Below are 15,714 nucleotides of genomic sequence, written 5' to 3' on the forward strand. Positions count from 1 at the left end.
AAGAAAGACCCCTGTGTCTAACCAATTTTAGGTTTCTAGGGATGGAATGGGATCCTGTCAAAGTCTCAGAGACATAACACTGGACATGGTGTTAGTGAGATTTCCCATTATATTTGCATGCCTTTGAAAGTTGGCTGGTTAGTTTGTGTTTTAATTAACCTCAATGATCTACTCCTGCATAGTAACTCTTCATTCATTATCTCCATGCCAGAAACAGTGGTTACCTCTAGTTGAATCCTCTATGGGAACTGTAAGCTAAATGCTACAACAGCTTTGGAGCTAACCTCGCTCCCTGTCTCATATAAGCCTATCTCACGAGGAGGGTGACCCAGAAACACTTGGAGGAGAGACGTCCAGGCAGAAATGAAAGAGAGGCCTCAATTAGTGTGACCTGGAAAAACCTGTCCCAAACTAAGTGTGATGGAGGACATTTGTCAATGTCCTATGTTCCATAGAAGCCAAGAGCTTAAGTCAAGTTAGTCATGAGGTGGACAGGCAATGCCAACATCCATACATCTGGTTGAGGTCACACCCATTTGAAATCTACTGTGTCTTAGAGAAGACTATAGGGCATAGGGGAGGATTTCAGAGTGTTATCATCTAGTGCCACGTTTTCAGATAAACCGAAGGGTATCCTTGCTGACATTGGACATGCAAACATCATCAGATGATAAGCAGGTGGACAATGGGGACTGATGTCTCACTGAGAAAAGGAGAGATAAAGAAAGGGAGAAAGAGAAGGTGAATGCAAATCAATGCAGGGTATAAACCAGACCTTTTCAGAGAATGGCCCATGGGAACAGTCAGTCAGACAGGAGGGCAGTGAGTCGACATAGCACAAATATGTATGCACTCACTACTGTATGTCGCTCTGGATAAGAGCATCTGCTAAATGACAAAAATGTAAATGTAAGCATGTGCACATGCCTACACATACCCTGCCAATCACACACATCCATTCATCACACGCTTCCATAAACAGTAATGGCATCAGAAAACGCAAACACGGCAATCAGCCTCGGACAGAGGAGAGGAATAAAACAGTATTTATCACTCCAGATAAGAGTTGCTTTACTAAAGTAGTTTTAAGTGTTGTCACAAAGGTTTCTGTAAATGTTCATTCCAGTCGTGTCCCACTAAACACAAGCTGGTTGAATCCATGTTGTTTCAACGTAATTTGTCAATATATTGTGACGTGGAATCTACGTGGAAAATACATTGGATTTGAAATAATGAATTAACTGTTTTTTTGAGGGTGAAAATTTCAAGCACAGGATTATGTCATCATGGTAACCAAATTTCAATATAGACAAACATTGCATAAAATATGTAGAATTTCTACCTTTAAAACAACGTCAACTCTTCGACATTATATTCACTATCAGACAAAAATCTATAGGTTGTGCAGCACCTCCTACTGGAAAATAGATCTATCTACAACTTTACCTTTTGGTCTTGGACCCAGGGTTTTGTCATTGACTATTACCAACGTGCTAGCATGAGAATGATTGTTAAACGATCTCCACTTCCCCAACTAAATAGATTCACTGTTGCTATCAAAGTCATTCCAAAGGGAAGGTTTAACAGAGCAAATGAAATGTGACCATACTTTATCACTCATATATCATCAATAATGTTGATGCTACCATCTCCTATGACCAAAAAGAGCTTCTAAACATCAGAACAGGGATTGCTCACCTTAAACTGGACGAAGAGATTTTCTTCAATGAGTCGGACGCAAGGGATATACTGTTGACACCCGACCAGGCCCCGATCTCCGTGATTTGCTGGAGAAGGAAACAGAGATTCAGAGGCAAAAGATCAGGGTGCCTTGTGAGGACCAGACGACGAGTGGCTAATCTGCCCTTGCCCTCTGTTCTGCTAGCTAACAATCAATAGCTAGAATATAAATAGGACGAACTGAAGGCACGTACAGTGGGGAGAACAAGTATTTGATACACTGCTGATTTTGCAGGTTTTCCTACGTAGAGGTCTGTAATTTTTTATCATAGGTACACTTCAACTGTGAGAGACGGAATCTAAAACAAAATGATTTTTAAGTAATTAATTTGCATTTTATTGTATGACATAAGTATTTGATACATCAGAAAAGCAGAACTTAATATTTGGTACAGAAACCTTTGTTTGCAATTACAGCAGCGTCTGGTAAGACACGGGGCGGGGGCCTATGCATTTATGTAAACAACAGTTGGTGCACGATATCTAAGGAAGTCTCAACATTTTGCTCGCATGAGGTGGAGTATCTTATAATAAGCTGCAGATAAGCTCGTCCTCCATTTGTCAAATCTGACCATAACTATATCCTCCTGATTCCTGCTTACAAGCAAACATTAAAGCAGGAAGCACCAGTGACTAAAAAAAGTGGTCAGATGAAGCAGATGCTAAACTACAGGACTGTTTTGCTAGCACAGACTGGAATATGTTCTGGGATTCTTCCGATGGAATTGAGGAGTACACCACATCAGTCACTGGTTTTATCAATAAGTGCATTGAGGATGTCGTCCCCACACTGACTGTACGTACATACCCCAACCAGAAGCCATGGATTACAGGCAACACTCGCACTGAGCTAAAGGGTAGCGCTGCCGCTTTCAAGGTGCGGGACTCTAACCCGGAAGCTTATAAGAAATCCCGCTATGCCCTGCAATGAACCATCAAACAGGCAAAGCATCAATACAGGACTAAGATCGAATTGTACTACACTGGCTCCGATGCTCGTTGGATGTGGCAGGGCTTGCAAACTATTACAGACTACAAAGGGAAGCACAGCCGAGAGCTGCCCAGTGACACGAGCCTACCAGACTAGCTAAATAACTTCTATGCTCGCTTCGAGGCAAGTAACACTGAAACATGCATGAGAGCATCAACTGTTCCGGATTACCGTGTGATCACGCTCTCCGCAGCCGTTGTGAGTAAGACCTTTAAACAGGTCAACATTCAGAAGGCCGCAGGGCCAGACAGATTACCAGGATGTGTACTCCAAACATGCGCTGACCAACTGGCAAGTGTCTTCACTGATATTTTCCACCTCTCCTTGTCTGAGTCTGTAATACCAACATGTTTCAAGCAGACCACCATAGTCCCTGTGCCCAAGAACACTAAGGTAACCTGCCTAAATGACTACAGACCTGTAGCACTCATGTATGTAGCCATGAAATGCTTTCAAAGGCTGGTCATGGCTCACATCAACACCATTATCCCAGAAACCCTAGACCCACTCCAATTTGCATACCACACCAACAGATCCACGAATCTATATTGCACTCCACACTGCCCTTTCCCACCTGGACAAAAGGAACACCTATGTGAGAATGCTATTCATTGACTACAGCTCAGCTCAACACCATAGTGCCCTCAAAACTCATCACTAAGCTAAGGACCCTGGGACTAAACAGCTCCCTCTGCAACTGGATCCTAGACTTCCTGACGGGCCAATCCCAGGTGGTAAGGGTAGGTAAGGGTAGGTAACAACACATCTGCCACGCTGATCCTCAACACGGGGGCCCCTCAGGAGTGCGTGCTCAGTCCCCTCCTGTACTCCTATTCACTCATGACTGCACGACCAGGCACAACTCCAACACCATCATTAAGTTTGCTGATGACAGAACAATGGTAGGCCTGATCACCGACAAGGATGAGACATCCTATAGGAAGGAGGTCAGAAGCTTGACCATGTGGTGCAAGGACAACAACCTCTCCCTTAACGTGATCAAGACAAAGGAGATGATTGTGGACTACAGGAAAAAGAGGACTGTGCACGCCCCCATTCTACTCGATGGGGCTGTAGTGGAGCAGGTTGGGAGCTTCAAGTTCCTTGGCCTCCACATCAACAACAAACTAACATGGTCCAAGCACACCAAGACAGTCATGAAGAGGGCACGACAAAACCTATTCCCCCCTCGAGAGACTGAAAGAATTTGGCATGGGTCCTCAGATCCTCAAATGATTTTTACAGCTGCATCATCGAGAGCATCCTGACAGGTTTCATCACTGCCTGGTATGGCAACTGCTCGGCCTCCGACCGCAAGGCACCACAGAGGGTAGTGCGTACGGCCCAGAACATCACCGGGGCCAAGCCCCCTGCGATCCAGGACCTCTATACCAGACGGTGTCAGAGGAAGACTCCATCCATCCTAGTCATAGACTGCTCTCTCTGTTACCGCACGGCAAGTGGTACCAGAGCGCGAAGTCTAGGTCCAAGAGGCTTCTAAACAGCTTCTACCCCCAAGCCATAAGACTCCTGATCAGCTAATCAAATGGCTACCCAGACTATTTGCCCCCCCCCACGCTGCTACTACTCTCTTTTATTATCTATGCATTGCCACTTTAACAACTCTACCTGCATGTTCAGTTGAAGTCAGAAGTTTACATACACCTTAGCCAAATACATTTAAATTCTCACAATTCCTGACATTTAATCCTAGTAAAAATGCCCTGTCTTAGGTCATTTAGGATCACTACTTTATTTTAAGAATATGAAATGTCAGAATAATAGTAGAGAGAATGATTTATTGCAACTTTTATTTATTTAATCACATTCCCAGTGGGTCAGAAGTTTACATACGCTCAATTAGTATTTGGTAGCATTGCCTTTAAATTGTTTAACTTGGGTCAAACGTTTCGGGTAGCCACACCTGTTGTATTCGGTGCATGTGACAAATAACATTTGAATTGATTTGATGGCATTTAGGCCTATATAGCATTTGCAAGTCATCGACAGCTATTGTTTCAGTTCAACCCAGAATTCAACAAGAAATAGACAATACAATAGGCCTAGGGCTTCAAGCACTAGTTGATTTCAAATGTAATGATATTTAGTGATAGACTAAGTCAGTGGTACAGATGGAACTATACAAGCAAAAGATACATCTCCTTGACATGTTGATATTTGGTTTTATAAAAAATCATTGATCAACGTCTCAATTTAATATTTCACCATTATCCGCGTTGAAATGGAATGGTGTGCCCAGTACATACTGCATGGCCTCTAATAACTGGTTCAGCAGGCAGTCCAGACCTTAAGGATCTGTCCCTCCATCACCGCACAGAGAGTCATAATGAGTTAGAAAGCGCAACACAGGCTAATTCTCCCACAACCACTGTGACTCTCCAGCCAGTATGGAGGCTCACCGTAAAAAGACTCTCCTGCTGTGTTGTGTAAGGCCAACGAGCTCTCACAGTCTCACATCAGAATTAGACGTTCATCCATGTTTCTCAAATGTCAAATTTCAAAGTGTTTAAGGTTAAGTTTAGGCATTAACTCCAAACGTTTTAAGGTTAGGGTTAAGTTTAGCCATTAACTCCAAAATCTTTAGGTTAACTCCAAATGATTAAGGTAAAAATCTCAAAAACAACTTTCTATTGCTAGATTTGAACATGCAACCTTTGGTACCAGAGGCAGATGGATTCAGAGATGCAACCTTTGGTACCAGAGGCAGATGGATTCAGAGATGCAACCTTTGGTACCAGAGGCAGATGGATTCAGAGATGCAACCTTTGGCATCAGAGGCAGATGGATTCAGAGATGCAACCTTTGGTACCAGAGGCAGATGGATTCAGAGATGCAACCTTTGGTACCAGAGGCAGATGGATTCAGAGATGCAACCTTTGGCATCAGAGGCAGATGGATTCAGAGATGCAACCTTTGGTACCAGAGGCAGATGGATTCAGAGATGCAACCTTTGGTACCAGAGGCAGATGGATTCAGAGATGCAACCTTTGGCATCAGAGGCAGATGGATACAGAGATGCAACCTTTGGTACCAGAGGCAGATGGATTCAGAGATGCAACCTTTGGCATCAAAGGCAGATGGATTCAGAGATGCAACCTTTGGTACCAGAGGCAGATGGATTCAGAGATGCAACCTTTGGCACCAGAGGCAGATGGATTCAGAGATGCAACCTTTGGCACCAGAGGCAGATGGATTCAGAGATGCAACCTTTGGCACCAGAGGCAGATGGATTCAGAGATGCAACCTTTGGCACCAGAGACAGATGCTTACGCCCATCCGCCATCCCGTCCACAACACCCTAGCTAAATTGAAACCTACCTGAAGGTAACATCGCTCACTATTGCCCCTAGTGGACAGTTTCATCTGCCAACGTCCTCAGACATGAATGGACGTTGAATAATGACTTGTACCATGGGTGACCTGGCTGTGTAAAGCAGCCTAAAATCAGCATATGTAATGCAGGCTGGCACCAGTAGGGCTGATGGCAGACGCCCTGTGGATAATGTGATGAATCCATTTGTGAATCCATTTGTGGCTATGATACAACTCACAGTGTGAGACAGTGTGAGACTGCTGGATTCATGTAGTAAATAATGCCTTCACAGTTTGATAAACATTTCCTAGTGTTTTATTTCTCCTCACTGGTTCCTCACTGGTTCTGTTGTTCCCTCTGTGTGGTGAGGAGGAGCAGGTTTCCCCAACCAAGGCACTAGCCTAGGACCTTCAGTTCCTATACTGTGGCTTTGCAAGGAAAAGTGAGTAATTTAGCCCTTTAAAACTGTTGTTGCCACAAATGAGACCCTGCCCTCGTGGATGATACGGTAAGGACGATTCCAAGAATAAAACTGTTTTCAATTGATCCCCTAAGTACCTGGAAATCTATCCAAAAGAGAGCAGTTAAGGTGTTTAAACTGAGATGTAACAAATTGCAGAAAGAGCGTTTGTATACTTCTGTGTTCAGCTGAAATGGGAAGTCGACAGGCCGTTTGTCTTCCAGGTGGTGTATCTGTCGTCCTTCGCGGCCTGTTCCTCACGCTGGCAGATAAAGAGATTAGCAGAGTGCTGAGCGCTGTGGGCACAGCACGCACGCTCGTAATGGACTCGTAAATTCTGCTGACGGAAAAGAAAAAAGGAAAAGAGAAAGAGAGGAGGAGGGGTTGAGGGAAGAAGAAGAAAACCATCAGTGCGCGATCTCTCTCTCTCTGCCAGCTGGTGTTTCTGGAGAGGCTAAGACCTTGGTTGAGGAGACATGAGCTGTGTTGAGATGACATGAGGGATTTGATGTTGCAACAACATGTGATTAAAGAAAGTTTTAGTATACTGTTTTGGGCTTGCTGATACCTTAGAATGTTTATGGCGGGTCTATTATCCTTTTTACACTTTAGGGCGGACCCAAACCAAACTGTGCTGGCTTGGATATTTTCTTCTTTTTAAACAATTGTCTTTTTGGGCACAGTTCCAGCAGATATGGTGGATGTGTAACCAGGCCAGCTTGGTTTGGCTCAGCTCGGCTCAGTCCTGTGAAAAGCACTTAAGACAAATACTGATAGGTGAAGGTTAAATTGCACCAATGACATGACTGCGTTTGTGTTTAATGTGCTACAAATAAAAGCAGAGTTTAGTATAATGGTGACATACACTGAGTACTTCTTAATGACAGACTGACCAGGTGAATCCAGGTGAAGCTATGATCCCTTATTGATGTCACTTGTTAAATCCACTTCAATCAGTGTAGATGAAGGGGAGGAGACAGGCTAAAGAAAGATTTTTAAGCAACTCAATATTTGGAAGGTGCTCCTAATGTTTGGTATACTCAATGTAGATGCTAGACAGTGGCACTCTCTCATGTTGCTCCCCTCTCAGGCAGATGGATGGGAGCCCAGATATCGATCTGCTCTTTATTCCCAGCCTGCGTGGCTTTATTAAGGCATTCCAACACGGTTTTCCCAGGGAGAATCCCAAATGAGGTGCAGATAAGGAGGATCCGTGACTAACACCTCATGGCAGTGATGATGTTGCTTCTACAGGCCCAAAACCAATATTGATTGTGAAGTCCGAAAGCAGTTTTGCTGTGGTTTGCGTCTCAATGTGTCTTTCAGGGGGAGATTAATGGTGCCTCTATGAAACAAACAACCGAATATAATGATAATGAACAGTTGCACCAAGACTGACTTGGACTCCCTGCTGCTCTTATCTCTCTATCTCCCTTTCATTGTCAAAACAACCTGAAAGTCACTGACAGAAACAATCGAAAACAGTTTAAGCATTTGATGGCAGGAAGTTGAAATGGAAATAGTACTTTCCTTATACTGGGTTGGGTGCCATTCATGGTGAAGTGAAGTTGATAACTAATGAGTAAATGGTTGGAAACAGCAGATAATCTGCCAATGTACTGAGTTCTCCTCCGCTTGGCACATAGGGCATCTCTGATTCAATTAACCCAGGAAGCACACTAGCTGACCCATACCACAATTGATCTCAATTTCTCTAGGCTTACCAACGTAGCCCACTGTCATGGCATTCTACGACTCTGGCGAGCATGGCAACGGGGTTATCTCCTCCAGTGATAAAGCCAGTGAGGGAAGCCTATGAATGCATTTAAAAGTCAGTTTGGTTATCTTGTCTCTGTGGTCTCTATGGGAAAACAGTAGGTCTATAGGCTACCGGTGGAACTAACCCCATGGTGTCCTCCGTTGGAGATAAAGAATTTGTAGAACTCACTTCATGAATATGCCAGGATCAATCCCACCTGTCCACTGCTTTTGGTCGCTCTGCTGTACTTAAAGGCTGGGCTCTATAGTCCTTATGGAGCTGCTGGGATTCTGATTATCGCTTGGATTGGACATCCATTACTTCAGCGTGATAACTGTCTGGTGCACTTCTCCACCTCTCTGCATCCCAAACACACACGCACACACACTCAGATGCATGTGCACACACTCATACAAAGGTTGAAAGGTTAGCTCAGGTTAATCCACTGCAGTTTTATTGGCCGCTGCTCACAACAGCATGCTCAAGTCAGAGGCCATATTGTGTAAATGAAGAGTTGTCACTTAAATCAATTGTGATGAATTACTGAAAAGTGATGTCCCTTGTGAAGATCATACTCAAAGCCAGGTTGTGACCCTAGTCACAAGATCCAGGGCCTCGTGTTCTAAAGCAGAACCTTTACCATAGTCTCACCTGCAAATGTAATTAGTATTTTAACCAGGGATAATTGTTGTGTGTGCTGAGATTTGATGGTGCCGGTGAAGGCTCATCACTCAGCCAAGCACCACAGGTCCAGTACAACACTTATGAGAGGACAGGTCCAGTACAACACTTATGAGAGGACAGGTCCAGTACAACACTTATGAGAGGACAGGTCCTGTACAACACTTATGATATGAGAGGACAGGTCCAGTACAACACTTATGAGAGGACAGGTCCAGTACAACACTTATGAGAGGACAGGTCAAGTACAACACTTATGAGAGGACAGGTCAAGTACAACACTTATGAGAGGACAGGTCCAGTACAACACTTATGAGAGGACAGGTCCAGTACAACACTTATGAGAGGACAGGTCCAGTACAACACTTATGAGAGGACAGGTCAAGTACAACACTTATGAGAGGACAGGTCCAGTACAACACTTATGAGAGGACAGGTCCAGTACAACACTTATGAGAGGACAGGTCCAGTACAACACTTATGAGAGGACAGGTCCAGTACAACACTTATGAGAGGACAGGTCCTGTACAACACTTATGATATGAGAGGACAGGTCCAGTACAACACTTATGAGAGGACAGGTCCAGTACAACACTTATGAGAGGACAGGTCAAGTACAACACTTATGAGAGGACAGGTCCAGTACAACACTTATGAGAGGACAGGTCCAGTACAACACTTATGAGAGGACAGGTCCAGTACAACACTTATGAGAGGACAGGTCAAGTACAACACTTATGAGAGGACAGGTCCAGTACAACACTTATGAGAGGACAGGTCCAGTACAACACTTATGAGAGGACAGGTCCAGTACAACACTTATGAGAGGACAGGTCAAGTACAACACTTATGAGAGGACAGGTCCAGTACAACACTTATGAGAGGACAGGTCCAGTACAACACTTATGAGAGGACAGGTCCAGTACAACACTTATGAGAGAACAGGTCCAGTACAACACTTATGAGAGGACAGGTCCAGTACAACACATATTATATGAGAGGACAGGTCCAGTACAACACTTATGAGAGGACAGGTCCAGTACAACACTTATGAGAGAACAGGTCCAGTACAACACTTATGAGAGGACAGGTCCAGTACAACACTTATGAGAGAACAGGTCCAGTACAACACTTATGAGAGGACAGGTCCAGTACAACACTTATGAGAGGACAGGTCCAGTACAACACTTATGAGAGGACAGGTTAAGTACAACACTTATGAGAGGACAGGTCCAGTACAACACTTATGAGAGGACAGGTCCAGTACTGAAACTATTCCAAGGACAAGCAGCTACAACCGTAACTAGGGTGTGTGTGTGTGTGTCCCCACACACACACAGAGACAGTTTGACCTTTCTTAGTCCATTGTTTATTGTTCAGGGGTTGAAATTGCATGCACACCATGCTGTTTTGTGGTTGCTATTTTAGTACTTTACTTGTCCTGATGCTATTTTGTTTGCCTTCCATGTTTTAGTGCAGGAATGTTTTCAAACAACTTTAAAAATAACATTAATTTGCAATTCGAAGAATGCGCCTGACAGACATATGTGTATGTTTTCACCATAACCGTCATTTATGAGGGTAAGCAATGTTAATAGGTCAAGAACTTGTCTCTGTAAGGTTTCTTGTTCCTTTAACAAAGCCCCTTCAAATCAAGTGTCATTCTTATCTGTGATAAGATACCTCATCCTGATACCTTTTTCCCATGTGTCAGTGGCTCCACTGTAATTCAATAAAGTTATATTTATCAAAAACTATTCTGAGGCAGCTGTTTTTCTCACCAGTAGCTTAATCAGAACATTAAAAAAAAACATATTTGCTGAAAAATCCAGAGAGAAAGAGAGGAAAGAGAGCAAGGGAATGTCCCATGGTCATTGTACGAAGGTCAGGAAGGTATTACAGAAGTACAACAACAACAACCCAGCTGTGTTTTCTTCCTTATTTTCCCGTGATGTGAAATTATATTTAGCCCACCATGACACATCTAGAAGTTCGGTCAGCACCCCTTTACTCTCCCCACAGCTGACAGGACAGACATCCATGCTACCATTTCTATTCCCACGGTAAACCTGACAGGACAGACATCCATGCTACCATTGCTATTCCCACAGTAAACCTGACAGGACAGACATCCATGCTACCATTGCTATTCCCACTGTAAAGCTGACAGGACAGATATCCATGCTACCATCGCTATTCCCACTGTAAAGCTGACAGGACAGATATCCATGCTACCATTGCTATTCCCACTGTAAAGCTGACAGGACAGATATCCATGCTACCATTGCTATTCCCACTGTAAAGCTGACAGGACAGACATCCATGCTACCATTTCTATTCCCACGGTAAACCTGACAGGACAGACATCCATGCTACCATTTCTATTCCCACAGTAAACCTGACAGGACAGACATCCATGCTACCATTGCTATTCCCACTGTAAAGCTGACAGGACAGATATCCATGCTACCATCGCTATTCCCACTGTAAAGCTGACAGGACAGATATCCATGCTACCATTGCTATTCCCACTGTAAAGCTGACAGGACAGATATCCATGCTACCATTGCTATTCCCACTGTAAAGCTGACAGGACAGATATCCATGCTACCATTGCTATTCCCACTGTAAAGCTGACAGGACAGATATCCATGCTACCATTGCTATTCCCACTGTAAAGCTGACAGGACAGATATCCATGCTACCATTGCTATTCCCACTGTAAAGCTGACAGGACAGATATCCATGCTACCATTTCTATTCCCACTGTAAAGCTGACAGACAGATATCCAGATATCCATGCAGATATCCATTTCTATTCCCACTGTAAAGCTGACAGGACAGATATCCATGCTACCATTGCTATTCCCACTGTAAAGCTGACAGGACAGATATCCATGCTACCATCGCTATTCCCACTGTAAAGCTGACAGGACAGATATCCATGCTACCATCGCTATTCCCACTGTAAAGCTGACAGGACAGACATCCATGCTACCATCGCTATTCCCACTGTAAAGCTGACAGGACAGACATCCATGCTACCATCGCTATTCCCACTGTAAAGCTGACAGGACAGACATCCATGCTACACTCAGCATAGCTGTGCCAGCCAAGAGCACAGTTCAAGTAGAACAAACATGTTTTCATTCAGTTTGTGTGGGTGTCTGTATTTATGTGTGAGCATGAGTGTTTGCTGACATTGTTACATAAATATTTTCTGTCATTTTCAATACTGCGAAAGTGTGACTGTATTTTATGGTTAGCGTGGCCCAGTGGGAAAATATTTGAATAGACTCCCAGGCTCACACAATAGATATGATGACAGATAAAAGCGTATTTACAGGAACACACTTCAACCCCTTGACACACTTTTGTCCCCACCTGCAGAACAGTTACTGTTGAATCACGGCTGGTGTAATCCACATCAACTACTTGTCAGAGTGTTTTTAACACAAGTCGTTTGTTGTTAGCACTGTACATGATGGTCTCTTTCTTTTATAACTAGCACTTCTTTGTGACACTTCAAATATTTAGAAATGAATATGGAATATCATAGACTGAGGGACCCAATACATTACTGCTCTGGCCAGAACTATCACACGTACAAAGGCTATTGTTTCAGATGAAAAGAGAAAGAAGAGATAAAGAAAACATGTGTACAGGTTTGGAATCCGTACCCTCTCTCAATCCTTGGCCATTTTGTTTCTGATAGATGTGAAAAGAGTCACAGGAAAGAGTATATCAAGAGGGAGTTCTTTGTTTTAAGACACATTGTTATTGTTTTCTCTCAGAGCAGGAGAAAGAAGAGGTATGCACCCTCTCCCTCTTCTAGCCTAGTGGTTAGAGCATTGGCCAAGTAACTGAAAGGTTGCAAGTTCAAATCCCTGAGCTGACAAGGTACAAATCTGTCATTCTGCCCCTGAACAGGCAGTTAACCCACTGTTCCTAGGCCGTCATTGAAAATAACTGACTTGCCTAGTTAAATAAAGGTAAAAAAAATTAATAATAATAATAAAAAATATGGCGTGATGCAGACGGGAGACAGACAGCCAATGGAGTGGAGGGATTCCCCCACTTTATCATATATGTTAGCTCTGAAATACTTCAGCATCAGACCATTGTGCATAGTATGATTAAGCTAAGCCAGAATACCAAGCATCGTGCTCATATGCCTCTTATATGCATGGCCTGAAATCCAACTGTGAAGGAGTGATTTTGCTGGCTCTTGGTTGGACTGTGCTCTCATTGTTTTTCAGTGGCTCTAAATAACACCTGTTCCTACAAGAGGGTGATTATTGTAAAATCATCCCACGTGATTGTTCTATAAGGCTGGTTCATTGTAAGTATTTCCTGCTCTGAAAGAGAACAACTCAAAACCATCAATGTAATGTTAAAATCCCCTGGTAACATATTGTGGACAAATAAATGCCATTTGGTGGGGTCAGTAGGTCCCTTCCATTATTACCAGAAGAACAAGGCTTTGTAATAAAGGGCAATTTTATTGATGGGGTTCAAGAGCTGTCCTCCACTCTATCCCCCCTCCCCTCTCTGTCTGTCTCTCTCTCACACAGTCTTTTCCTTACTCCCTGATTCTAGATGCTGATTTGCAGGTGTACCTAATCACTGTATGTGGTGTAGCAGCCAGATTGAATAGGTCTGTCCATTAATCACTCTGCTCCTCCCACCTCAACAACCGGCTCTGTAACAGCACAGCTGGCTGCACACAGAACACCCCAACAAGCTGCTCTGTAACAGCACAGCTGGCTGCACACAGAACACCCCAACAACCTGCTCTGTAACACCACAGCTGGCTGCACACAGCACACCCCAACAACCTGCTCTGTAACACCACAGCTGGCTGCACACAGAACACCCCAACAACCTGCTCTGTAACACCACAGCTGGCTGCACACAGAACACCCCAACAACCTGCTCTGTAACACCACAGCTGGCTGCACACAGAACACCCCAACAACCTGCTCTGTAACACCACAGCTGGCTGCACACAGAACACCCCAACAACCTGCTCTGTAACAGCACAGCTGGCTGCACACAGAACACCCCAACAACCTGCTCTGTAACACCACAGCTGGCTACACAGAGAACACCCCAACAACCTGCTCTGTAACACCACAGCTGGCTGCACACAGAACACCCCAACAACCTGCTCTGTAACAGCACAGCTGGCTGCACACAGAACACCCCAACAACCGGCTCTGTAACACCACAGCTGGCTGCACACAGCACACCCCAACAACCTGCTCTGTAACACCACAGCTGGCTGCACACAGAACACCCCAACACACCCTCAACAACCTGCTCTGTAACACCACAGCTGGCTACACACAGCACACCCCAACAACCTGCTCTGTAACACCACAGCTGGCTGCACACAGAACACCCCAACAACCTGCTCTGTAACACCACAGCTGGCTGCACACAGAACACCCCAACAACCACAGCTGGCTGCACACAGTAACAACCTGCTCTGTAACACCACAGCTGGCTGCACACAGAACACCCCAACAACCTGCTCTGTAACACCACAGCTGGCTGCACACAGAACACCCCAACAACCTGCTCTGTAACACCACAGCTGGCTGCACACAGAACACCCCAACAACCTGCTCTGTAACACCACAGCTGGCTGCACACAGAACACCACCCCAACAACCTGCTCTGTAACACCACAGCTGGCTGCACACAGAACACCACCAACAACCTGCTCTGTAACACCACAGCTGGCTGCACACAGAACACCACCAACAACCTGCTCTGTAACACCACAGCTGGCTGCACACAGAACACCACCAACAACCTGCTCTGTAACACCACAGCTGGCTGCACACAGAACACACCAACAACCTGCTCTGTAACAGCAGAGGTGTTCCACAACACTGGCCTCAGACTAGTTTGTTGACCAGAACACTTCACATCCGTCCCTGTGAGGGGGTTGTGCTCCAGCCCTGAGATCAGCAGCATTGGACTTAGTGGCCTGTTTTCCCTCTTTCAGATCCGTTTCCCTTCGGGAGGCAGGGATGGCTGTGTGTGTGTGTGTCTGTCTGTCTGTGTGTGTTTTTGTATGAGCCCAAAACATGTTTTCATGCTCCACATCTGCAGCCCCTTGTTTATCAGGAGATCAGTCATTATTCTCTCACGCCACAGAGCAGGTCTGCTCTCTGAGCCCACCTCCCTGCCCTTCATTGAGTCAATATAAAAACATACTTATTGGACCAACAAAAGGGGTCAAAGGTAACAACATGTAATGTTTTTAAATGAGCAGAACAATCTGTGCTGCTAGTAACACTATGCTTAGCCTCGGTTGGGGGACTGTTGAAAACAGAGGTGTCATGCCCAGATTCGCTTCATATTATGTGGACTGGTGGTCTGTGCATGCACGATACTCCTGATTCAAAAGTACAAACAGGAGAATTCTGCAGATATACAGTTGGGAAGATTTGGTCATTGGGCACTCAAGGATGTTTTAGTTAATGTGTTAGAGGATCAGTGTGGGTGACATATTTTGGCCAGGTCTAACTTAGTGGAACCCAGGGGTGGTGCCTCCTCTAGTTTGAGCCTGGGAGCACTCGACTGGGCTTGAGATCTTCTTTACCTGTCAGGTCTAATGTATTTTTTCTGCTGTGCCCTGATGTCTCTCGTCTTGTAATGCTGCCAGCAATGGGACTTATTTATGTATTTTGCATGTTGAATTATATCTGCAGACGTCCCTAGGCTGGCTGTGATGT

This window comes from Oncorhynchus keta, chromosome 10, assembly GCF_023373465.1.
Source record: "Oncorhynchus keta strain PuntledgeMale-10-30-2019 chromosome 10, Oket_V2, whole genome shotgun sequence".
Classification (NCBI taxonomy): Eukaryota; Metazoa; Chordata; class Actinopteri; order Salmoniformes; family Salmonidae; genus Oncorhynchus; species Oncorhynchus keta.